General features: G+C 36.3%; 1 protein-coding gene across 2 annotated transcripts in view; it reads left to right on the forward strand.

Moving 5' to 3' along the window:
• The window catches only part of LOC137649483 (uncharacterized), a 742,412-nt gene that overhangs the window by 678,662 nt on the left and 36,060 nt on the right, over positions 1-27,690 (forward strand). Inside the window, exon 13 of one of the 2 annotated variants that reach the window (XM_068382470.1) lies at positions 2,410-3,310. The exons of the other annotated variant lie outside the window; for it this stretch is intronic. The gene's annotated coding sequence lies outside the window, so the exon portion shown is untranslated. The remainder of the gene's footprint in view (positions 1-2,409; positions 3,311-27,690) is intronic. 2 annotated transcript variants of the gene reach the window in all.

Genomic DNA, 27,690 nt, shown 5'->3' on the forward strand with positions numbered 1-27,690 from the left:
CGTAACTTATGACGGCATTTCTCCTCTCTTTCTCGATCGATGATTGGTTATACGTAACGAAGGCTATACCTCTGCCCACAATAACACAAAAGTGTAAATAAAAGCAAAGCAGTACACCTTTATGAACTCTGAAACCTCTCCACTGAGAATTGTCATAATGAACAAACGAACAAAATATGTTAATAAATACAAAAACACTTCGTTTATTAGTCTAACTCACAAAATAAGTTTCCTAAGAAATTACAGTCTACTTTATAGGTCACAATCAGATTGACAAGGTGTATGGATTAGTTGGTAATTTTCAAAAACGTAGTAGACCAGCTTGATTTGATAACTGCTATATCCAATGTCCAGTAATTTTTATTTATTGTCTAGCTACCTACGTATTTACTGTAAAAAAGAAAAAAATAAATAAATAACTGGTACCATATTTTGGCTTTAAACCTTCACCAGTAATTATCGTCAGAATGATGACTTCACGAGGCTCCACCCACTTTGGCCTCGTTGTAATTCAGGATAACACTGAAGGCTATCATGGGCATTGTTGGATCAGAAAATTTAAATTCTGGCTATAAAAACTAATTTTTCGAGTAGTTGTAAGAAGTGGTAAATGATCCTCAAGGATCCCAGCAGTTGGCCTAAACGTTTAATTCATGTATAGTACTGTTACGGCACTACTGCTACAGTACAGTAGTATTACTACGCTAGCACAAATACCCCACCCACATTTATGTATCGTTCCGCCATTCATAAAGTCTTTGTCATATTCTTTCACTGTGCAATAAGCCATGGCCTCCTCAGAAATTAAGTTTAACTTTAGATGATAGGTTATTTCATTAAGCTGACAAATTATGGCAACTGGGTATGTTATTGCCGATGTTGAAGCTAAAGATAAAGTATGGCATCATTCCTTCATTGCATTATCATCTTTACTACTATTTGTTTTCCTACATGTAGTAATTATTTTAAAGGATAAATGAATTATGTTCACTTCACTTCTATAAATTCCCATTAGATGTACAAATAAAACTCTTAAAACTATTCAGGATTTATTTATAAAATGCAGTCATGCCCAAAACATAGCTAACACGGTTGGTCTGATGGAGATTTTAGCACAAAAATCTAATTTTAACAAAAATAGTTATATAAAGACTGTTTACATACAATCCCTCTCTTTCTCTCTCCTTTGGTGGCATAGTGAATAGTTAATAGAAATGTTCAAAAGCCTGAATGACATTACAAGTATTATAATCCTGTTACGCTAAATACAAATCAGACTATAAACATTGGATTTAAACAAGAAACTGAATAATTACCTTTTCAGGCTACAGTAAATATTGCCACGGGCTTTCTCTTGACTGTATAAAGTTGCAAGTCGTAAGACAAATGCAGTTTTGCAACCACGGGGGCAATTCCAAATCCTGTTAGCCATTCTTGACTGTTATGGGTTTCAGAGCCGATGGAAGAAGTTGAATGGGTGTCTGGTGGATGGGCGGGGCAAAATTTTGTCAAAAGGTGTTTACATTGCTTACGTAATGAATGTTTTCGACTCTTGGCTCGTTATCACTGGCCATGGCGTCGGCTAGATCATTTTTACTCTATAAAAATTAAAACTATTGTGTTTAGGTTATTGATAATGCTGACAAAATTTGTGTGTGGTTGTAAAATATACATATGTCAACTTTCAGCTACATCCGATGCTTTGATAAGGAGCAAAGTCCAAAAAACCGTGTTACAGAGGCCCTGAATCTCATAGTAGGTAAAAGAGCCTAGGTTGTACTGGCCTGTATGGCGGAAAGGACAAGCCTGAATTTTTTTAACTAGTCTTCGTTTTTACATTAAAAAAAAAATTATACTTGCATTTCATAGGGCAGAATTTAAGTGTGTTTATCTCATTCTCTGCCATAGACTTATATTGCATTTGAAAACCAGAAAATTCTAGGTGTGCAGTTGAATAGACAATATGTTGAGAGAGAGAGAGAGAGAGAGAGAGAGAGAGAGAGAGAGAGAGAGAGAGAGAGAGAGAGAGAGAGAGAGAGGGTGGGGGGCGGGGGGCGCTGTGTACCTTTTCGTGTTGATAATTAGTATTCCTAACGCATGTAAAGGACCAGCTGCAACACTCACTTCATCATAATTTATTTTCATCCAGACATAGGCTACGTATAGTTAGCAGTTATAGATGCATTTATAAACATACCTATAGTGAATTATTACGCTATAACCACCGTATTGTATTGATAAAGTAATTTTGAACGGTGATATTTGCAAGGTACAGAGCTTTATGAATCCACACATTCAAATTAGTTTTATATCAATAACAATACTTAAACCCTTTTAATCCAACAAAAACAAAGTAGCTGCTTCATATAACTAATATTTAAGGTAATTGCTGTTTTTTCTTTTCTCTAGGAGTCCATATAACATCTTGCATTCAAGGCAGACTTGAGCATTTCCACACGGCCCTGTGCTGCTATGACTCTAGCGGAAGTCCTATGGGCGTACAGAATGGCGAGGGGTGGGGGTGGGTGAATACACCCATCCTCAGAGGGGGAAACTCGCGTTGCTAGATATAAGAAAATCAATGGAATTATCTTGGTATTTCCTGACCTTTGCGATAAGTTGTGGCCCAAACATTCTAGATAAAAAGTAGGTTTGAGATTACCATGAAAAAAAAAACAGAAGAAGAAAGCGAGTCTTATTCGAGGTTTGTGAGGGTGGAGTTTGTGGGCGTGGTGCGCATGTATATGCGGTAATATTTCCCCTCCGCCTTCCTCTCTCTCTCTTTCCTCCTCCTTCCACATACACCCTCTTCCCTCGTGGCAATCCCATCCCCCTACCGCCGGTAAAACCAGTTGAGGGGGGAACGAAGAAGGTAACAGAGAGGGAAAATAACTAGTGTAGCGGTGACTGTAGCTCACGTCGGTGCACGCGTAGCTCACCTCCCCTCATCAGTTGCTGTGCCGCCGGCATTCCATTCATCTGAAAGCTCTTTTGCCTTTGCTGTCGCCCAAGGTATACCATTACTGAAGGGTCTGACTTTGACCAGAGGACGACCTTGATACAGTATTCTCCGAGGGACATTTTAAACCACACCTTTCGTAATCGGGGCAGAAAGAAAGGATAGAAAACTCACCAACACACACCGGCCTGCCTCACTTGTTCTCGAAAGCCAGTCGGAGTTGCATCAACAGCAACGTTCGTCGAGCGATCGGTAGAGAGTTGCCAGCTAAGACAGAGTGAGAGAGAGAGAGAACTGTTTCGGGCCCTGGCGCGTTGAGTAATCTTAAGCATGATATCCACTTGTTACTTTGTGAGTACATACTTTTTCCATTGGTCTTTTTATAGATATAACATTTTCATTGAAATACTGTATTCTTTGTTTATCTACCGTACACACTTTTTAGGGATATAATAATTTTAATTATACGTGCTTTGTTGTGATTTTATTAAAGTGAATGTTTTATGAACAAAACAATTCAATTTGAAGGTTTACAAGTAATTTTGGTGAATATATCTTGTTGCTATTCAAAATTGGAACGTTTACCTGATGTGTTACGCCGATGGCAACCTTAAAGCTAGACCTATAGGCACAGAGCTGGGTTTGTTGGAATTAGATATACGAGGCAGATGTTTCAGAAAGCTTTGTATTAGCAGTTAAACCTAATGGGGTGTTTCTTTCCTTCGGAATGTTTTGCATTTACTAGAATATAAACGTGTCGCTTAAATTTATTAGCACTAGGCAACTGCAAGTGAATATATATGAAATTGCAAAACCTAGACCGATGGCAGAGTTAATCAGTGCATTTATTCTTTGCTACCTCCTTATCCGTTGTTTTTTTTTTTATGGTGGCTAACGTTCAGACACGCACACACACACACACACACACATATATATATATATATATATATATATATATTATATATATGTATGTATATATGTATGTATACACACACACACACACACATATATATATATAGCGTTGGCCTTCCGGTAATCAGTTCGTCTTAATTATTTTGGGGATGAGGTTTGAAGCCCCTTGCGTCCTTAGATGTTCAACAGGCTTATGTGCCAACGGTATCAGACTTTTTCTAGTGGTCACAAAGATACTCGAAATTTAGAACTTGCAGCTAATGCATTTATATTGAACAGGCTTACATAAGTTTTTATAGTGTTTCTCTGATCAGTTTTAATGTTACTATTCTTAAAGTTTTCTTTTAATTATACATTACTTCTCTTGTAGGTTATTTCTTTATTGCCTTTCCTCACTGGACTGTTTCCCTGTTGGAGCCCTTAGGCTTATAGCATCCTGCCTTTCCAACTAGAGTTGTAGCTTAGCTAGTAATAATTAAAAGTAACTCGGTCATGTATTTCTTTACTCTGGGAATAACATTCATTTAAAGCTAATTATATTATTATTGCTCCCATACTGACTAGGATTCGAACCTCTGCTTTTAGGGTGAGAAATATAACACTGACGTTACAATCCTCTTGATCTTTACTTGCAGATAGAGTATTCCCAAGATAAAAATAAATTCTTGAGGAATTGGTTATTTTGTGGCTTATCACTTGAAGTTATGAAATTTTACCCACGAATTAATGATATATTTGTATAATGTGTGCGTGTTTGTTTGTTTGTGTTATATCATCAAGCTGGAAGGGAAGGATCAAGAGAAGTTTAGCGCTTTCGTGTTTCACACATCTCGGAAAACGCTTGGCAACTCATTACTGTTCTGCCTCCAGCTCGATGACAATTTTAGACGTCGCATGGTTTTAGCTACTTGTATAGTGCAATATATATATATATATATATATATATATATATATATATATATATATATAATATATATATATATATATATATATATATATATATATATATATATATATATATATATATATATATCTCAGCTGTGCTGTGACTAGTCCACTGCAGGATAAAGGCCTTAGACGTGCGCCAGTACACACACACACACACACACACACACACACACATATATATATATATATATATATATATATATATATATATATATATATATATATATATATATATATATATATATATATATATATATTACACCAACACTGCTTTCGCCTCATCCATATTAGAACCTGTGCGAGGCGGCCCGTTGGATGACCTAAGCGATGTAGTGTCGCCTATTGTTTAATCAACTGTTTTTCGCATGGGTCTACCCAAACAGAAAGCTAGCACCTTCAGCCGTTCCCTCTGAAGGGAAAAGACATTTGATAGATATAACACTACGATTCTATTTGATATTCAAAAGCCCCAAGTGGTAGAAAATTTGTTCTTTCACAGAAGATGCGAGTGATCAAACTGAAGAATTGCTATTGTTTCTCTAACCCTTACCGGCTCTGACTGCAGGCAGCTAACATTTAACCTATTTTTGTGCCTTTCTATTAAAATAGCGCCACGTGGCCTTCAAAGATAGTGGCTAGCTTATGCCTCATAAGTATAGAGGTAATTTTCTTTTGAAAAAAGAGTACTTTTGATTGGTTACTTGCTATGCATAGCCTTCTCCCTACCTTTTTTATTTTTTGTATAGATAAATGCTGTAAAAAACGACTTGATTTTCTTTCCACTAAAATAAAAACTGTTTAAATATGATTATATGAATGGGCAGCTGTCATAATTAACCAAGTTTTGTTTTTCCTTGGAAAATTGCCTTGCACCGTGCCCCTGCTCTAAGCTGGGCGGCAAGAAAACCGCCCTCAACCAGTTCAAGGTTGTAACCCCCCCCCCCCCTCTGTAAAATCATCATAGTGACGTAACGACTGCCAGGAAGAGCAGTAACCTCTGGGCTCCTTGTTTGTGGCTCCAAAGCAGAATTGGAGGGAGGGAGAACTTGGTGCCAGGCCCTTAAAAATTGTCTGGGTACCATGTCAGTACCCCCAAATCGTTATGTTGTTGTGATGAAGTCCGTGGTATATATTTCTGTAACATGCTGTGTTTTCGAATTTCCCTATGAAGAAGACCATTTCAAATAGAAAGTTTTTTCCCCCCTAATTTTACTCAGATTTTCTTATTTGAAAGGTAATTTTCCAGTAGTGTTTTCAGAAAATCATCATCAAAATACCGAATGTAGTCGAAGTAAAGTAACTTTAGTGTTTTATTTGCAAATCATTCGAATATATATATTTTTTTTTTTCATTTAGGTTTTTATGGGAATTTATCATGAAATTTTTGGTACTTGGTATTGGAGAAAGATGGTTTTAGCGCCAAAATTTTGAATTTCGTCTGTGCTCTTATCTCTATTCTACCGGATATGACGTCAATGATAAAGGGTCGAAGGTTGTTATTATCAACTGATTTTGTAATTCATAACTAATACTTCATCTTTGCTATATTCTTATGTTTCTAGTAAATTCATCGTGTAAAGAGTTCTACCCCGAGTACTTGAGATTTTGAATTGAGAACAGTAAATGTCACAGCACCCGGTAATAGCTTCTTTTTTTATTACTTGATTGAAACTTAACTCGTTTTACTACAATTCGTTTTACATTTCCTCATATTAGGTGCAGCTTTTCTGCAATTATTATTTATACTTTTAATGACAGTAAACATAATGTTATTGATGTTTTCGTATCGATCAATAAATTACGAAACACTCCAACAGGAATTTTGCTTAAAAATGAATTCTTTCACCACTTATTCAGCTTCAAGTCTACTGTTTTTTTTTTTTTTTAATCATCTTATTTGCAATGCTGACCCTTTTTTGGCCTTACATGTGACTTGTGATAACGAAGACTCGCCTACTTAGACAACATTAGGTAAGCGTCCGCTACTTGTTTCATATCTCAAATATTTTTTTCTTTTGAAATCTTTCCTCATGAGACACGCTCTCTATTGGTGGTTTTCTATTCAATGAAATAATCTCTTTATCATCTGTAAAAGGAGACGTGTGAAGGTCAAGTACAATATACTGACAAAAGGAGAGGGTGTGATATGGTCCAACCCCCGAAAAAAAAAAGAATAAGGCAAAAGTCTGGGTTCATTGTGCTAGTCACATGGGATGTGTTTGTGTAAAGATACTTATTATTATCAAACTGTCCTCGAGACAGTTACGCCGATTGTGTATAGGTTAGTCCATATTTATATTTGAAGTGTATTTATAGTTTTTTTAGTGTCAGTATGATGTTCTTTTTTAATTTGGAGGTTTGTATTTCTATCTGAAAGGAATGGTGAGTTCATAAGGATTGGTAAATTCTTGTGACACACACACACACACACACACACACATATATATATATATATATATATATATATATATATATATATATATATATATATATATATATATTGTATACTGACGCCGGAACTCTGAAGAGCTATATGACCCCTGACCGGGGGGTAATTTTGCCTAAACTTAGGGATAAGAAGAAACCTTAGACGCCACATATCATTACTTCACGGTCGCGTCTAGTCACAAATTTTGCGAATTTACAATACCTTTGTTTGTTTTGTACTCAATCACAGAAAATAAAGTATCTCTCTCGTATAATACGTTATACCTTTGTTTATTACACATTTATAATTATATATACCTGTATATTATTAATTGATATTTACCAAGTGCACAAGTAAACTTAAGTTACGAGTAGCTAACGAAGAAAACGTGCTGCACTGCTGCTCTATTTTTGCCCGAGTGCAGTTTGTGGATGGAACCTATTTTTTTCCATGGTAGATGTGTGCTATTTCTAGTAACGTCTCTTCTGTTTATTTGATGGATTGAGTTCAATTTTCCTTCTCGTAGAGTAGACACGAGCTTTTTACTCTTAGATGTTGATAATATTGAAATAATAGAATCTTGACAGAATTTGGCAACGACTTCTTAACTCCATGAACAGGAGAGAGAGAGAGAGAGAGAGAGAGAGAGAGAGAGAGAGAGAGAGAGAGAGAGAGAGAGAGTCTTGTTTTTGTTTTTAGAGTCTACGAGGTTATGCAAGAAGAAACTTCAAATGCTGGCAGGAATTTTTTGGCACCTTGGGAGGACTAAACTTTGGCAAGATACTTTAAAATTATGTATTTCGTGGCATTAGAAGACGGGTATCTTTTAGGGGGTTGGGGATCGTGAAATCACTCTTTGTGCTGTTATTATGCAGCACTTGCAATTGATTGAATGTGTAAATGGAGAAGAATTGCCGCTTGGGAATTTGTTTTATTGTGTAATTCATAAGTCATATATGAGTATTAGTTTATTTCCCTATCCATGTTTTTCTCACTTTAAGATAGATTCATTATTTCAACTTTCTACCAGAAAGGGGCATTTTAAAGCTTATCATTTCCATATTACTTCAACATATTCCAATAGTTTCAGTTATACGAAATAATAGTTGATGTGACACTTTCTCGCCATAATTTTTGCTCAAGTTATTTTCTATTCCTCCTCCTCCTCTACTTATGCAGTTACTTGTTATTAATAATGTTTTCATGGCGATATACTGTGTAAATGTGAGCTACTATAGGCCTAATAACTAAACGTTGCAACCGATCAAAAGGCGTAAGTTAGTGACTCGTTGTTTTAGGCCTAGGCTATTTTATTGCCTGTTCATGAGTAATTTATCTTCATAGGGTTACGTTTTCCATGCTAAAATATATAATTTTTATTCTGACACTTCATTCTCTCTCTCTCTCTCTCTCTCTCTCTCTCTCTCTCTCTCTCTCTCTCTCTCTCTCTCTCTCTCTCTGCGCGTGTTTTATATTCCCTTAAGGATTTATGTGAAAGGTCCTTCAATTGAGAATCATAATATGGCAACAGATACAACTATGGGTATATCACAGCAAACCATTCGTTCCCTTGAAAATGTGCCAAGAATAGATCCCCTTTTGATAAGATTGCAGGGATGAAACTTCATGGACAACCAATCACTGCATGACATCAGTTTCAAAATAAGCATAGGCTGAGATTTATATTAGTGTTGCATGTTGATTTTCTCTAGAACTATAAGTTTCTTAACAATAGATTTGGTCTACTATATTTATCTGAAGTTTCTTTATCTGATAACTTTCCGAGGAATGTAGTACTATTCATGATAAGTTGTCAGCAATGTTCTATTCATTCCGAACTGTCAACAAACGTTTCTCACCGTGAACAACCTTCTTTGGTGTGAAGTTTCAAAACATAATGCAGAGCCAACTTGCAGTGCATCAAGATTCTTCAATTCGATTTTCATTTCATACAAGCCAGTCACGTTTAATACTGTGAAAATATTGAAGACTTTTGTAAAAACGTATTAAGCTGCTCATGCAGTAGAGCGGAACTAGCTGACACGTCTAAATTTTGTGTTATTATTATTATTATTATTATTACTAGCTGAGCTACAACCTTAGTTGGAAAAGCAAGATGCTATAAGCCCAAGGGCTTCAACAGGGAAAAATAGCCTAGTGAGGAAAGGAAATAAATGAATGATATAAGTAATGAAAATTAAAATATTTTAAAAACATTAACACAAACATGTGGTCTATTAAATCCCATATACTTGATCTGGATATCAATCGCTGGCATCATCGTTCAGTTAGTTCGTTCTACATCATCGTAATGGTCAATACTTCATAATATTCTAGAAGGTTTATCCCACCTGTGACCAGATTGTGGAATGATTTTCCTAATCTGGTAGTTTAATCTTGGAACTTCAGAAATTTTCTGTCTTTGCAAATGCTTTTCTACTGAACAGGTTGACGCAGGGCTCGTTTCGTGGTTTATATATTATGACTTTTCTATATAATGTTAGTGGTAGGAATATATTTTACCTTTATTATTATTCCTTATCTATAATTTACTCGTTACTTCTTTATTCCTCTTCCGCTCTAGGCTCTTCCTTGCTGGAGCCCTTGACCTTAAAGCATTCTGCTATCCCTATTAGGGTTGTAGCTTGGTTTCCAATAATTATAATAAGCACTGAACAGCTGAAGCAAAGTGTGCTGTAGGCTAGACATTAAAACTAGAATCTAACCGTATACTACATACAGTACATATATGATTAGCGCCCAGCCCCCCCCCCCCCCTTTCACCTTAGCTAGTACCAGTGAGGACCAGGCAATGGTTGCTGATGACATAGCAGGATGCCCAAATCATCCCCCAATCCTTATGCCAAAATGATTGCGAAGTTGCAAACACAAGGAACTATAGAGCTTGAGCAGGTCTCGAACCTTTGTCCAGCAGATCGCCAGGTACAACCCTACACAGTATAATTTGTTAGACAATAAATTAGCAGTAATCCATGTCCCTGTGTCTCTTTTGATATCTTCAAATTATAGCAGAATTACATTTTTCACCTCATATTTCGAGAGTAAACAAATAAAAGAGTACACAAATCTCTTGATATACAATCAATATTTTTCTGGGAGGCTGAGAGGGGACATGCATTATTTTTAGAAAATGATCGCTAAGTGTTTCGTGCAGGGCGTAAATAAATATAGCCGTTTTTGAGACAATTGTTTACAGCGAGAAAGAGGGGAGAGGGGAAGGTGGAGTTAGTATAGAAGGTGTGGAAGAAACTAATTCATGACGTGAGTGAATATTTCTTTATCGGCTTTTGCTGACCATGAATTTATTTACTTGTATATAATTCTCTGCTGATCAAGTTCTTTGCCCTGTAACTTTTAAATGCTAATCTCTCTCTCTCTCTCTCTCTCTCTCTCTCTCTCTCTCTCTCTCTCTCTCTCTCTCTCTCTATGCCTCAGCAGTTCAAGAAATTATCTCATCCACTTTTCAGCTTTACAGAAAGCTTTGTATTTAAATGTCAGATAAGCTTATGTATCTTTGCATTTGCTAATCAAGCTTTAAGTGGTTGATGCTGATCAGACGCCTATAGTTCTATTTTAATTCAATGATTCCTTGACCTCAGTAGAGGCTTCAGTGCATCGTTTCTGCCTAATCAAACCTGATTCATCACTTATAGACTCATTTCGCTGAGCTCTCTCTCTCTCTCTCTCTCTCTCTCTCTCTCTCTCTCTCTCTCTCTCATGCAGGCGCTCACTATGAAATGATTTTACTGTTCATTTATTTTTTGATTTTCTTAGGCGTTCATTTAGTAGGAATAATATTTTAAATCCGTAACAATCTATTTTAATTGAAAAAATAGCATACTTTTTACTTATAAAGCTTGATATGTGTAGATTCCAGTGCATTTATTAATCCAATGCTCGATTCCAACTAGAAATTAAAGTAAAAAAAAAAGTAACACGTAACCTCATAGAAAGTGTTACGAATTAAGAAAACTGAATTTGTAACGATCTTAGAACGAAGTGCTTGATCGATTATAATCGATCAAGCACTTCGTTCTATTGTTGTGATTCAAATCACGTTTTCTGTTAACACTTTCCCTCCTTATGTTTTCTTTCACTATTGGTTATAGTGATTTTGTACATTTGCTTCTTAGTCTATTCAATGTACTTGTTCAAGAGTATTTATTATTTTTACTGTTTAGCTTTTATTTGCTACTACATTTCTGAAATGTTTCATGTTGTCTACATGTACTTTATCTTATGTTGTTTGATTGCATCTACTGTATTATGTATATTATTCTGTATTACATTATTTTCTTATCACTACTGGAGAAGTTTTCAATTGAAATGATGTCGATTCGGTGCTCAACATTTACTGCATTCACATCCGGAAGTTTTCTACCCCGCGACAAATCTTCTTAACGGAGTAATCCTTTTAAGAGATTACTTGTAACTAAACCGCCTAACGTCCTTTGAAGCTTACTACGACGATTTAAAGGTAACAAAAATTACTAGAAGTATGATGTCCAAAGGACATTACATGTATTTTTCATGTAGAATTCATGAAGTGAATTAGCTGTGTAAAAGGCCTTGGTCGGTGTATGCAAGTTCAGAGGTCTAGTATACGTTTGGGGCTTCCCTTATCCTCGCAGGTGGAACTTCTTGTAAGTTGCAGCTCTCTCTCTCTCTCTCTCTCTCTCTCTCTCTCTCTCTCTCTCTCTCTCTCTCTGATCTTGTAACAAAAGTAATAGCACATTTGTGTAACTTAGACCTAAGTTGGATTCCCGCGCCGGCAAAACTAAAGAAATGCTGCAGGCCTCAATCGTTTTAAATAAAGTTTATAATAACAAATGTTCAGTAAATCTATTTGACTCGTACATGGCATTTGACCGCCTTGGATTAAAGTTTTGGTGAGAAAGAGAAGTCAAAAATATCTGATGTTATTATTATTGACTCCCTTAATTTACATTATATACACACGTATATATATATATATATATATATATATATATATACGCAAGTCGCGAGAACTTCGATTTGGGAATTGTCACCTCAGAGGTGAGACTAAATTTAAACTCTCTCTCTCTCTCTCTCTCTCTCTCTCTCTCTCTCTCTCTCTCTCTCTCTCTCTCTGCGTTGCGTACTGTTACACAAGTGGCAGCAGACAGGAAAATATTTGACGTCACGTGCTTAGTATCACATTTCTTCTGGTTTTAGCTTATGTTTGTTTCATTTATTCATGTTTCATTGTGAAAATAGTCCCATGCAAATAGTTTTAATTAGTCACTTTTTTCTTTTTATCCACGATAGCTTTTGTGAATTGTAAAACCAGTTTAAGATAATTAATTTCACTTTGGTTTACCATGTGTGTTCTTTCAATTTATTCTCAATAGCCTTATGATGTTTGTTGAAATTTATCGTACCATTCATTAAACCCTTGTGTAGCTTTTCTAGCATTTTTTTTTTCATTGGGAATTTCTCTTATCAAATTTTGTTCAGTTACACTTGTGTTACGTCAACGTATCAAGACTGAAATTTAGTACCTCAGAATGAGAGCTTTGTAGGATGTTAATTTTATGGTAACCGGGACGTTTAGTAATATTCATTAATAACTCCCTTTACATAGTGCCTTGAAAGTGATCTAATGCAGCTCTTGAAATGGCAGAAACTAATAAAACTCCTATTAACCTTCCCAAACATATTTCTTCCATATATAATGTAGAATCAATAATTCAAGTCCGCGAGGGGAAACGCCCTTTGTGGACATTTTAGAAGCTGAATATATTTTTCTTCAAAACGAAGAAAGACATTTGCATTGTTTTAAAGTTTAATAATATGTTATTTTGGTCTGACTTCTTTTTCATTTGAAGGCTTTACTCCTCCTCTCCTGGTAAAAATAGTCCAAAAGATGATTAATTTCAAGAGCTAGATATTTCAGGATGAAATAGGAAAAAAAAAAACGAAAGAAAGGAAATATGTGCGGTTAAAATGAGCAACTTATATGTTTGTTGTTTCTTGTCTTCTGACCGCTGAAACAATAAAACTCCTGCTGAATGACCCTAAGGCCTTCACGAAGTTGGCAACGTTCTCTCTCTCTCTCTCTCTCTCTCTCTCTCTCTCTCTCTCTCCTCCTCTCTCTCTCTCTCTCTCTCTCTCTCGTGTGTTATTTTGTTGAATGTACGCACTGGGAAATACGAAAGAAAGGTATTATTCAAGTCTGATAAAACTGGCAGCCGCATGTTCGACTTGAATAGACTGATCGATTAGCCAACATAGAGTATAAATTTTGTTTGTTTGTGTTTGTAAGCATGGCTCTTACATTGATGCTTTGTATAAATACCACAGATGAGTCTCACAATTAATTATATTGTCCATTGACTCTTAACTTAGAATAGTTTAAAAGGCCAAGTAGCAAGAGAATAGCGTAATGAATTAATGTATATAAACATGATTGCTTTTCTGGCACGTATTATCTTTCGGGTGGATGTAACTGCTAAATACGGTATACTTATTCGCTGAGCTCTCTCTCTCTCTCTCTCTCTCTCTCTCTCTCTCTCTCTCTCTCTCTCTCTTCTCTCTCTCTCCATGAAATAATTTACTGTTCAGATATTCTGAATTTTATTATTTGCCCCTCTGTGACTTCTTTAGTTTTTCCTGCTGTTTTTTATTATTTACTTTTGCTACCTTAAGGCCTCTTAGACTTCACGCAATTACGAGTGGTATGTTTCCATTTAGGGATGATTGCAGGAAACGAATATTATAGTAACACAGTCAGCTTGCGTAAGCGTGTTTTAATCAACGAGATCCCTTTTTTTCCTGTAGAAGTTTTTTCTTTTCCTTTTTCTCATTTTGCATTGCGCCAATGCTTTTTCAAGTACTAGACATTACGTTATTACTTTCGAATTGGAATGTGCTATATTTGGAGTGCTCAGTTGTGTTTTCTCGGACGTGACTCAGCCAGCGTACCTGTCTTGGCGTGACGTTTCCTGAAGAATAAATTTGGCTCAATATTCCCCATGACCAAGAAATTTTCTCGTGAGCTTGAACTAAGAGCGAACGGTTTTGCTATTCTGTCTCAATTAATCAATTCTTTGTTACTGGTTTCGTTTATAGGCTGTGATTTCAATTCTTCATTTCTCCCCCTTTGTGCATAGGGATCAGGACTCGTAGAAATTATTACTTTGAAACTGATACTAAAAATACACTAGTCCAGCGTATTCAATTGGGAAAATTTTAGAGCAGAATGCACATTCTATGTGCAAAGATTCCGAAGAAATATTAACTTGTACGTGAAAATAACTTGAAGATAATAGTAAATAATCTGAACACTAGTAAAGCCCTAAATCATAATGTAAACCTATATACCTAATTATGAAAAGGTAAAACTAAAACTAGAAATTATGTCAACTTTGTATACAGAGCCGAATGAAAATACAGTAAAATATTTGGCAGAGTACCCAGTAAAATTGTCGAACTGAAGTCGCGGTGACCAAAAACCACAGCGGTTGTGCTATAGAAATGATTAGAGGAATGAAAATAGCTTGGATGCCGCACGACAATAATTCGAGAGAGAGAGAGAGAGAGAGAGAGAGAGAGAGAGAGAGAGAGAGTAATAAATGGCATCATAATCAGAAGAATATTTACAAAAACTCTGCCCTCCTTACAATTTTGTTATCCGATAAGTATTGAAGTAAAACGTTTTTATTATAGTTGTCAAATCTTACTTGTGACTAATACCCTAGTTTTCATCATTCCGAATTTTATGTGAAGTTTAAGTTATGGTAACTGCTTTCTTCTCGGCGAATCCGATTACGTCATTACCAAAGCAATGCCTTTGTAAAATGCATTGATAATGCAGTGATTAGTTTTCATTACTTCCAATTTCATTTAAATTGTAGTAAAATCACAACTTGAAGTTTGTATTTATATACTGAAGGAGGAAATATATAAAAGTTCAGCGAAGTGAGGGCGAATGCTGAACCATGTGACAGGGGTGTGAGCAGGCAACATGCCAAAGTTCCCGCGCGGGCAGACCATCTTTACTCCAAGAAAATGACCCGCGAAAAGTCTGGTTCAGCTTGTTTTAACTTGGCTCTCGTCTCGTGATTGCGTTGTCAGGATTATCTAGAGAATATTATATTGCAAGCAATGTATCTTGAAGACTTCCTACATCATATTTATCATGCTTGGAATACGTAAACGTAGCAAATGAGTTTCGAAGTTAATTTTTTTTTCTATTCAAAGTAATCTCTTATTTGCTGAATCAGTTTGTGAAAAGTAACACTTACGACTACCACGTGCCAATGTTACCACACCTCCGGTTATTGAGAGATAAGTCCAAGTAATGATAAGGCGTGCTCTCTCTCTCTCTCTCTCTCTCTCTCTCTCTCTCTCTCAATAATACCTACGTGTTATTTTTATTTTGTCTGTTCCCTATGAGCTGGTTGACCATAAATGAGGGCAACTTCCACATGAGTGAAATATTTATAATGAAACGGGAATCAGGACACGAAGGTAGTTTTTATCAATTTTCATTGATAAAGAATTAGCCGTTAACATTTGGATAGGGACTTGTTTCTTCCCATTTCCGATGTGTCTTAAGAAATTAAAATCATCGAGAATATGGTGTTTCATTGGCTGAAGAGCAGAATTCCGAATAGGAAATAGTTTTCGAGTTAGCTGATGAATCGGACACTAATAGACGCCAGTGTCCTTGAAATAAACAGGGACTATGAAAAAACCTTTCTCTTTTATTACTCAACACAGACAGTCAGACTTGTGTTTTTCATGGAATGCGTAGGCATATTAAAAGGCTTATATACTTGGCACACAACCTTTCTCATACTTGAGGACTATATTTATTGTCGAATAAGGCAAATTACACATGCTAGGCAAAGTAACAATTCAACGGTGTGAAATAACCTTTTGAAGGTAGCTATTCGTCTGAAGCTTGACCGCAAGCCTGAATGTGAAGGCAAACTGATAACCTTGGTTTTCATCTTGGCGTTTTTTTTTTTTTCACTTGCAGCCAGTTATATTGATGGCGTTTAACCTTTACAAAGACTCAAGGTGCGGTTTTCTTTACTTGAGTCCTTGCTGAAGCTTGTGACTGATCGTGTCTTTTGTTTTCAACATTCCGCCCTGGTTACATAGCAGTAGTATAAAAAAGAAAAAAGCGAAAGAAACGTGCGTTCCACTTTGGGTTCGCTTATGTAACCGTTGTCCCTTAGACGACCATAAAATACGACAGCTGTTACTCATTTCATTAACCGTAAAAAGCGAGGATTGCTAAGTTGTTGTGGTTAATTTCACATTACTGCTGACATTTGTATTTTTTCCTGTATCTCTTTTAGTAGGGCTACGTTTCAGTATAATTTTTGATTTTCCCGTCAGTGAGAATCTTTCAAGACTTTTACTAATAGCGTGGAAAGAATAATCCATAGAAAGAACGAGTTGATTATGCTTGACCTTGCACGAGTACACAAGACTGTCATCATGATAATAAAATGGCCTTAAGTGGTTCCCCCTAATTGGGGAATTTTTGTCTACTAATAGACCCTTGCATATGGCAGACATTGCTTAACTCAACATAGATTGTAAAACTCAAGTGTCAATTAGTAGAAGTTTTTGTAAGGTCCAGTTTCTCAGAAGGCTTGGTTTTCGAAACCTTTATTTTCCCTTGAAATTTGTTATACAAGTACCATGTTATATAAGGTATTGGAAAAATTCTCAGTTCATTGAACATTTTGCTTGCGAAGGTCGTTGTAAAGCCGTGTGGAGAATGTTTATTATTCCCTTCCTCCTTTATATTATTGTTACTTTGTGAATTGCAGTTGAGGAAAAAATCAACAATGGTTTAAGAAATGATTTTAGAATGTTAGGGTGTATTGATTTTTCTCGTGCACTCTTTTATCTTCAAGTTTCACAACTTATGTTTTGGTGAAACAACGCAAATGATTTAAGATGGGTCATATACTTTAGGCCTTCATCTCTCTTACCTTGAGATCTGATGCGGTATGCTTAGTAATTATAAGCCACATTTCTAACGCCTCAAGGATTTCATAAACACCGTCAGCGAAGCTTGGTCTCATTGATCTTTTTATCTATATTTGTATACAACACAAAATCGTGGAAGAGGTGAACGGATTTTAACGAAACCTGGCTGGATTATTCATTTTGCAGTGCCCCCTCTAGGTAAATAATTTCTGGTGGATATCAGTGAAGATTTGACGTTTTGTCAGCATACAGACTTCATGCTTTGTGTGACTGTTTGTGACGGAGCCGAGGATCACACTCTGCACTTCATTATTACTTTGAAATAAATATTAACATGAATATAGGATGCATCCTCATGATTTCTATTAAATATCCAAACGTTCCTGGTTATTTTTTCGTATTTTTAAATGATGCAATGTGGGATGTTGCTTAAAACTGTATAATTGCCCCCTACTCCCCTAGATTTGCTGCTTTCAAAATAGGTTTGCAGACACTCTTGATCTTTGCCTGCCTCTCTCCCCACCAGGTCTGAACCCCTATATCGACCTAGTGCCCCCTGTTTTGCATAATACATATCCCTCTGTATCTCCCAGTTCCCATTAAGACCGCGAGGCCACCGAAGATATGACGAGGGCCTCCTCATTCAAACCAAGCTCTAGAGTGCCATTAAAAGTGCGAATGGAGTTACGCAAGACCGTGTGTGGCTGATCATAAGAAGCCCGTTATCTCGCATACCATCATGTAATGTTGGACTTGATCATGATGTGTTATAAATGGACAGTCAGCATTTGAGAGGAAAGGGGTGTGAATGGTGTAAAGAGGGTGGATGCATGGTTCATTGAGAGAAGGAAACTTGTAGGGTAGCACTGATTTTATTATATAAAATAAACAGTCGGGTCCACTACTTGGAAAAAGTGGGTGATGGTGCCATCAATTGAGTCGTTACATTGATCCTTTAGCATAGAGAAGCGATAACGATGATTTGGGCCAGAGACCTCTTGCTGCTATGAATTTTACACGACCCAGCCTTCATAACGCTTCCTTTCATGTCTTTCTTGAGGGTTTCCCCGAGATAGTTACAGGGATTATATTGTAAAGCATCTGGGATATTTTTTCTTCTCATCAGATTGCTCGGTGGCCAGTTGTGCTTTGTAGGGTGTTTAGGGTTAGGAGTTTAGTTCGTTCAAATCAAATCTTGTTATTTGAGAAAATTTATTTTTCCCCGTGCGTATAATACTTTGTGTTGCTAGATTAACGTTCCAAAATAAAAGAAATACACGAAGTCCTAAGTAAAAGGTTTTATTTTTCAGGGAGAAAGTTGTGCAAGAGTCAGAGATTTGTTCCAGTGTGGGTCTTTAAGCTTTTATGAAAAAAAAAAAATGCTGCATTTTGAATGTATGATAGTTCGATGGAAGTTTGTGCTGTAGCGAATAATAATGCGATTTTGAATTATTATTCATGCTAGGCTTTACAGATGTGAATAAAATTTATTTGTAATTATGTGTCACTCATTTTCGAATTAGTTAAACTTCATGCAATTGTATCCCTTGATAAGTACGTACTGCAACTATGTCTTCCACCGTAAATTTGAGGTATATTTTCAATGGGAAAATGTAAACATAAACATATACAGTGGAAGAACCTTTAGTTAAAACTGGCAAAATCTTCTTTAAACTGATTTTAGTTTATGGCTGCTAATCGGTTATGGAAGTTAAACGGAGTGAAACCTTCCTTCGTATTACATTATAAAATTCTAAATCCGAAATAAACTTGGAATTTGTGTTGGAAAAATCTCTTTTAACTTTCTAATATATATTTCTTATATTGGGTATATGAATTAGTTTCTACTCGGACGTTTTACCCAATTTTGAGGAATTAATGAAAGACTGACTTGAAATTGGAGGTGGGCGTTATGGTGCTCTTAGATTATTTAGGCTTTTAAAACTCATTTTCTCTTGGCCCCTCGTATTTCTATGGTGCAGTTATTATCACCATCATCATTATTATTTTAAATAGGGAAACCAGGATGCTATAAGCACAAGGTCTTCAACAGGGAAAATAACCGGGTGAGGAAAGGAAATTAAGTAAACTATATATGAAAATTAATGAATGAAAAATAACAAAATATCTTAAGATTAGTCACTTTTCGACATGGAAACATTCGCTGCAAGTTTGAACTGAATTTTAAAGGTTTAAGGTTTAAAGGCCACTCATGAATGGCAGGGGCAAGGGACAGTGATATTGCCCTATCGAGTAGGACGATATCCCAAAGACTGACCATATATACATATGATTAGCGCCCAAGCCCCTCTCCACCCAAGCTAGGACAAAGGATGGCCAGGCAATGGCTGCTGATGACTCCAGTCTGGCATTCGCCAATCCGGGACGTTACCACATCGGGAAATGTTTATAACGATCCCAGAAACTCCTGTCAATATTTTCATATTTCACTGTTGCATTTCTCAGTTGCACAATAAATTTCCTTTAAATACATGCAGCTTCCGGTTCATGTTCTAAGAGCATAGCATCTTTTTATAACCTTTGCTATAAGGAGGTGAATCAAACCACGGACAATGGCTAGCACAAATTGGGATTCTGACTTGACCGGACCAAGTGGAGCTATAAAGTGGAGCTACCATTTTCCATTGACTGGAAAGATTTTAAAGCAAGGGCTCTCTCTCTCTCTCTCTCTCTCTCTCTCTCTCTCTCTCTCTCTCTCTCTCTCTCTCTCTCTCTCTCTCTCTCTCTCTCTCTCTCATTTTGAAGCTTGTTATGATCAGTAGCATTCCCATCTATATTATTGTACCCAGTTTCTGCTCCTGATTTGAAATAAGTAAATTGTGTACCTGGTAGCTGAACGACTTGGATAATTCCAACCAGTTGAGAAGATCGTTATGCTAACAACCTCGACTTACAGGACTTGAGAATGTAAAGATTAAAGTTGTGGCATAAGCTATTTAAGGAGAAAAAGAGGAGTAAAATAATAGAATTATGGTTGTTGATGTTAATCAACGCTGTTTAGTTGTTGTTTTTTTTCACATCTTTCCGAATTTGTTTTTGTTGAAAATGAATCTTATGAATAAGTTGAAATTGGCAAAATAGCAAAAAAAAGCAAACTAGTTCCATTTAAAGAAAAGAAAAAATGGTATTTTGATCGTGGTTGGTAACAGTTCGTCTCTCGGATATTGGGTCACTGTACTTCCTCGTAGAAATCACTTCACCTTCATTTACATCGAAATAAAATTCCATTAAAGCCGTGTGATTCGTTTAGATGGTAATTATGAGCAATGGCAATGTTCAAATCCTTGTAATTAAGTTCTCATTGCCAAGTGCGAATGAAATCGTGTGTACCTGAAATGAGTGTGGTTGATACTGTAATACACAAGCTGGGGTTGTCGCCAGGGGTAATTGTTAGTTTAGAATATTGGGAAAAAAATATACTTCTAGAGGGATTTCACTTGAGAAACATTGCCCGCCGAAAAATAATAGGATTTGCCGTACCTCCCTTATTGCCTAGCTCACCAGGATGGCACATCAGTGAGATACAGATAGATTGAAAATAAGTGGAGATCTTGCTAATAAATAAATGAGAGAAAGAGAGAGAATCACATGGAAGCATCTTTTAAATTTGGAAAAATTAACCATAAAATCATTCTGTATTATTCTAGATGATTGATCATGTTGATCTGCAATCCCACCTGTCGGTTATTAAGGACGGGCAATCAAAGGCAATGAATTGATGTCAGCAGACGGCACTAACGCGTGGTACTGCATTCCCCCTCCTTTTTCCTTCCCTTGGCTGGGTGACGGTGACCCAGTTGGCACTGGTGTTGTTATACTTATTTTTCCCCTTCACCTGTTTCAGTGACACCGTTTTTCGGGTGCAGTGCTTTATCTTCACTTTTCATTGGTCCTGAAAGAGCTATAAGGCAGAGTTCATTGTCTTAGCAAAACTAAATGTTAAACTGTGATTGCAGATATGAATACTTCCCATCATGGATGGGTAGTGAAAATTACATAAGGCGAGTGAAATGCAAGGATATGTTGTACTGTACATTATCCTTTACAAAGTTCAATATTTTCGAAGAAAATATGTAAAGGCAAGTTCTCATTGAGATATTGTACCACAGATTTTACCTTAACAAAACTTATATAAGACAGCAGCAAGGTGCGTTTTGATTACCATTTTAACAATAGACCCCTGGGGTAAATAAACAAACAGGTTTTTTATTTGGATATCTTTATGGCCTCCGTCATACTGCATACAAAATTGTAAATCCCCAAAGGTTTTTAACCCCACGGGACTTGATCATATTTCGAAATGGTATTTTTTTAGGAGAGCTGTTTGTGTTGTAACAGTTCCTCTTTTTTAGGTTTTCTTAGTACGAGTTGACGAAACATGCATCATGAATTGTAAGGACAAAAAGTAGTCTGAAACCTGAATCTTTTCCTATTAGGTCCTACCACGCCTCATGCCGTTACCATCTCTCTCTCTCTCTCTCTCTCTCTCTCTCTCTCTCTCTCTCTCTCTCTCTCTCTCTCTCTCTCTCTCTCATATTTGCTAATATAGCTTTCCAGTACCGCAAGAAAAACAAATTTGATCCACAAAATTCACGCACGAAATTTATTTTGAGCTAAACTTGTTTGCAAAGATTAATGTTTAATACATAAGCCAATTAGACATACATTCACCTTTACGGATTAAAGTATATGAAAATATATCGGGGTTATTCGTTTATGATATATACAATCCGATTTTGTGAAAACGCGTATCCGAAATTGCTGATTGTAGTATAAAATTATAATTTCAATGTAATTCTAATAATAAAAAAGTACCTATTGAAATTCTTATCCCATGCCAAGAATATTCGCCGTCTTTATTTTTCTTACCTTCATCTGTCGTCCGCTTAAAATACAAATAATAAACTCTAGCGTAAAATTTAGGGTGTGTAATTGCACATGATTATATGAACAAAGAAACATAACAAACCTTGACCTCGGAAAAGTTGAATTTGAAGAAAAAATAATCTCAACAAAAGCTGCACAAATTTTGCATTTAAATCGGTGACAACCACGGGCGAATTATAATTTCAAAGTTACATTTTCATTAGATACACACACTAATCGTAATTGGTCTTGTAAAGGAATGAAAATCCCTATGAGGATTTTCAGCAAGGCGGTGAAAATTGATAATTGATCAAAATATAATAAATTCCATATCAACCCAACTGCATGAATCAAGACTGTCCTCAGATTGTCAGAAAGTAAATGATAAATGATAAGTATTGGCAAGAATGTAGGTAACTGCTAAGCAAAAATTAATGAAAATACATTATGATCTATAGAATACAAATAACATTCTAAATCCAAAACAGGAAATTAAATCCTTTAGCGTGCTTTGCATAAGCAAATTATGAGTTAACCCATTATTCATAGATGGCGCTTATGAGGTAGATAGTGTGCCCAGGATTTTGAAAGTGTGTTTTCTATTCTTTCCTTTATTGTCTTTGTCATGATCCTGGGAAATTGGGAGTTTCAGCATTGTTCAGTTAGTACAGCCAACAGCTAATCCAAGAAAATAATTATATGATAGTTCGTCGTACGTTATTGCAATTTTCAATTTTACTTTGTATATGTGATATATTTATGTATTTTGATTTTTTCCTGGAATAAGTTTTATTTCTTGATTTATGGTAATGAAATATTAGTATCATGATACTTACTCGGTTTTTTGTCCCCGTAATGCATCGTGGCAAGGCACCGAAAGGCTCTTCCGATGGTGCAAAGCATAAAACAGTGTTTGCGCCCTGTTCAAGCGTAAAGCCACATTGAAACTTGCACGATTTTCGTTTCTGCAATCCCGTGCAGCGCATCTAGTCAGTAATTAATCAAAGCATGGAGTGTGTGAAGGGTGCATGAGTGTGTAGTGAGAATTTTTTAATTGCTAAAAAATTTATCACAAACTTCCGTACCATTTTACCCTTTACACACTCTGGGCAAAGACTTTAATCATTGACATAATAAATTGCACAGCATTGCAGAAATGTTCATTGTGTAAGTGACAAGATGGCTCAAGCTACTGTTTATGCAATGCATGGTCAAAAATGGCCTCTATTGACAAGCAATGACACTAGTTTATGCATAGGTTAAGTGTTGACACGCATCGTCGGCAGTGTTCGCGCCGAGATTGGCAGTGCTCATGATGCACGCTCATTGGACGAAGATTTATGCAAAAAATTTTAACATTTAGAAATTCTCTGTACAACATGGCATACACCCCCGCATCCTTCACACACTCCTTGATTTCGTTCCGAAGATTGTTAATCACTGACACACCGAAGAGTTCTAGAATACAATCTGAATGTTGTAAAGCAGCGTGGGTTTTGAAGGAAATTTGTGTATACTTCTTATTAATATTTCTAAAAAATATGAATGTTGCCAACAGGTCTTATTTAATGTTATGGCTTGGCTGAAACCATGAAATATGAGTCAGTGAAATAAGTCATCCGACAAAAATTCATGATCGAAAATAGTAGTTGTCTTACATCCCATGTCTTTTGGCATTTTATTTTATAATAGACAGTTCTTACAGTGACGATAACCATAGGTTTGTCTGTGTCCGTGGGCTCTTAAGTGAGCATTACTATTAAGACATGTTTCCTAAATCTTCTCTGTCCTTAATCAAGTTTATTTACCCAAACAAGGTTTTCAAGTCACTATACTGTATACCTATATACCTATAAACTGGTAGAGAATAACAGGTAATCATGTGTGCAACACGTTCAAATTCTAATGCATATGAAAAAAATATTTCTTGAGAAATAATCTAAAGCAAGTTGATGTATATTTTGCTATTTTTTTCCATATGAGACCATCATCATATAAGCTATATTAGAAACCTTTTAATAAATGTTGGAAAAAAAGTTATTTTTTACCAATCAGCATAGCGTAAGCTTACAAATGGTTTAAAATGTAATCATGCCATCCAATGAATTATTGAAAAATAGATAATGTCTAGACATTTTATACACTGTATATACATGAGTGACATTCACTACACGGAAACGAGAGGAGAGGAAAGAGGTAAATGTTGACATTGGGCGGCCAGCCATTGCGTGACTTGCTTGATCCATAATAAAGATGGAGCTGCTGGGTTAGACATTAGTTGAATTAGCTCAAGTACATTGTAAAACACACTATCCTTTAGTCATTATCACTCATTTGTTTAGAATAGAGAAATGTTAAGTCAAGTGTTTTAGTTCTTATTGATAGCTATATCCGGGTTTCATCCAAATTATATCATTTGGGTCCAATTGAATTTTGAATAATAAATATTCACTAAATTCCAATAGTAAGCTGTACTATAAAATTTTCTGGTGCATTGACATTTTATATTACAAGAGTTGGTATATGAATAATAAAAAGAAATTTATCCAATAGAGAAATATTCTCTAACACTGTAAATCACACTTTATTAAAACCAGCACATGGTAAATAATTTAATATGGCTCCCTGTAGATGCATTAATTTCCTTAGTGATAGAAATCTATTTTATTCTTTAATAGGATTATCTTTTGTTATTGGTTGATTTTAAGCTATTTTTAGACTTGTTTTTACAAAATTTAATAGTTTATCATACCGTTAACTGATGTGTTACGAGCAAAAGTAATTTGCTTACCGGAAATCTTGCATATTTATGATGTGCCGTATTGCTGGACACATTCTGCATTTAAGTTTCCCTTATCTGGATGTTATATTCCTTTTGTCTCCCGTATTCAAACATCAGACGACTTGCCCAATTGTGTTTTTCACTTGAACTGAAAAAACTCGGTGTCTCGTTGCGTCATTGGCCAGTCAGACAAGGATATGTTTCTTGGGGGAATATACTCTTTTAAGCTTCTACGGTTCTCTTTCATGATTGGTTGCAAACTCTGGTTTCTGATTGGTTGAAGGGGTTTGGGTGCGTTGGGGGAGCGAGAGAGATGATTTACACATTGTTTTCAGCTACCCATTTTCCTACTATTTTTTGCCGTCATCCACGCTTTGTAGAGGCCATTTCTGCCGCCGAAAGGTCAGTTACGTCAGCGATTTATAGATTTTATCCTCCCCCATACAAAACATTGTCAGGAAGTGAAAACATAGAACTTGTCACAGCGAGGAAACACCATGAAAAGAGAAATGTTGAGGTTTAGCGAACCCATCCCAAGCCCCCGTAAAAAAAAATCCTACTCCTGTTTTCTGCTTACCCCCTTCTCTCCCCCCTTTCCTATTCCTCACTGTTCTTCCACTTGACAATTGATAACGGTATTTTTTTCGCCTTTCCCCGCACCAGTTGAGGAATCCTAGGTGTTCTTACATCAAAGTTTCGAAGCAAATTGTAGTTGGGTTTTAGGAGCGGAGCAGAACACCCCTCGAGCTGCAGTCAAGACTTGCTTGAGACGCTCTTCTTTTCCCCCATCCTACGAACTCAGTGAGCTGAAGGAGGAAAGGTAGGCGGCGGGGAAAGCTCACTCTATTTCTTCCAACCAACCACGTGGTCTGAATCCCTTGGAGCGAGAGTTCTGTTGCCTGCTGCCATTACCTCATCTCCCGAAGGTGACGTCACCAATCTGTTGGGCAGCTGTAACAATCTACAGAGTTTTTGACAGTGTGTGTGCAATTCGGGACCTGCAAACGTTGGAGAGTCCGGCTGTCACTCTGCACCTGTCAAACTTCTCCATGGTATGCTTTCTCTAGGTTGAGTTCCATGGCATTGTTATAGGTATAGTACCGTATATAATTCTGTGTACTCATTGTTTGCAATTCTTGGTATTCAAGTAATTTTGTTTCGTTACCGGATCGAACTAATAGCTATACATAATCTTCCCGTCTACTTACACGTACGATTAATAGAAACACACGTTTCAGATCGGTAGTCCAAGCATTTTTTTTTTTTTTAATTCGACATGTCCTAATTGCGTTCGGTCCCATTTGTATGCATAAGTGATGAAGTGAAAGCAATTGAGTGCGTTTGCTTTTGAGTTCGGATTCGAAATAAACTTTTTTCTATTAACTGATGTCTTCGTTTCAAAACTGACATCCGAAAAAAGGTCAATAGGTCACCTGGATCAATGTGTCGAATATCCTTCATAAGATTAATTTTGATTGTCAATATTTTTTCCAGTCTATAGTGGCAAGACTAATATTGTACGAGAGAGAGAGAGAGAGAGAGAGAGAGAGAGAGAGAGAGAGAGAGAGAGATGACAATTATAGAACGAATAGAAACATCAGTACTGTGATGAATGTTTTATTAATAGAAAACTGGTGAGTGGGAGAATCACAGCTGTGATTTTTACAGGCTCATTAAACTGGAATAACTTATCAGTTTTTAATCGTCTGAAACCCATAGAGCTACTTAAATTAATAACGTCACTGATTTAAAGTATCTGTGTAGTTTATATAAACAATGGCAACGATTCCAGTTTTTAACGCATTAAAAATCTTTGTTAACTAATAAGAGACTTCTCTTGGAACGATGAAAACAAATGACTTATTTCATAGTAACTTCTTCAATGTATCAAGTGACAGAAAGAAGGACTGTTATTGCTGGTCATTATCCTTGACGTGAATTCCGTTATATTACTGGTTCCTTAACTCGGGTTGTGTTTCACATCTCTTCGTGCAAATGGCAGATCCTCCTCTATGGTTTACGGACTATTGAGATGTCTTTCTTCCTTTATCTTTGGAAAATCGAGTGAATGTTGCGCAGATATGAAATCTTGGTCATCGTTTCTGTCCCCTCGACGAATAATGCATATAATTGAGTTTCGATTATATTTGTTCTTGTATCAAGAAGTCTACTCGTATATCAAATTGAAATTTCACTGAATAATATCCCGGAAAAGAGTTTATTGAAGGTTATATCTCACTTGGAATGTGTTTCTTTGAACGAAGTGCCATGCAGAATATGAATATCCAAGACTGTCAGTGCTTAGACCTTAGTCCTCATCCTATCAACGAACAACGCGCCTTTATCTACTGATTTATTCTTGTATCATCGAAAGGGCAGACCTGGGGAAGGCCGTTGGTCGCAGTTTTCCTTTGCCTGGCGAAGCCATTCATCTTATAAGGAAACGCTTGACATCTTTGTGTTGAACCCGTGCCACTGATGAAGAAGGCTGGCCTCGTTGCAAATTGTTCTCCCCTCGATCAGATTGGGTTTCATTGGTGCAGCTTCTTCTATCTAAGGATTAAGCAGTTTCGCTTGTTGATGTGTAGAGGACTTGAGATGGTCGAAGAAGTGTCATTTTTAATGAGTAAAGGTTTTTTTTTTTATGGGGTATTTTGTTGAGGAGGCATTAGATGGATAATTCACCTAGAAGTAAGCATGAATGAATTCTGTTCGTTTATTCCGAATTTAGTTCTTCCTCTCAGTAGACTTAAATGTATTTCAAGAGTATTCTAGAAG

Source organism: Palaemon carinicauda, chromosome 1, assembly GCF_036898095.1.
Source record: "Palaemon carinicauda isolate YSFRI2023 chromosome 1, ASM3689809v2, whole genome shotgun sequence".
In the NCBI taxonomy this organism is placed as follows: domain Eukaryota; kingdom Metazoa; phylum Arthropoda; class Malacostraca; order Decapoda; family Palaemonidae; genus Palaemon; species Palaemon carinicauda.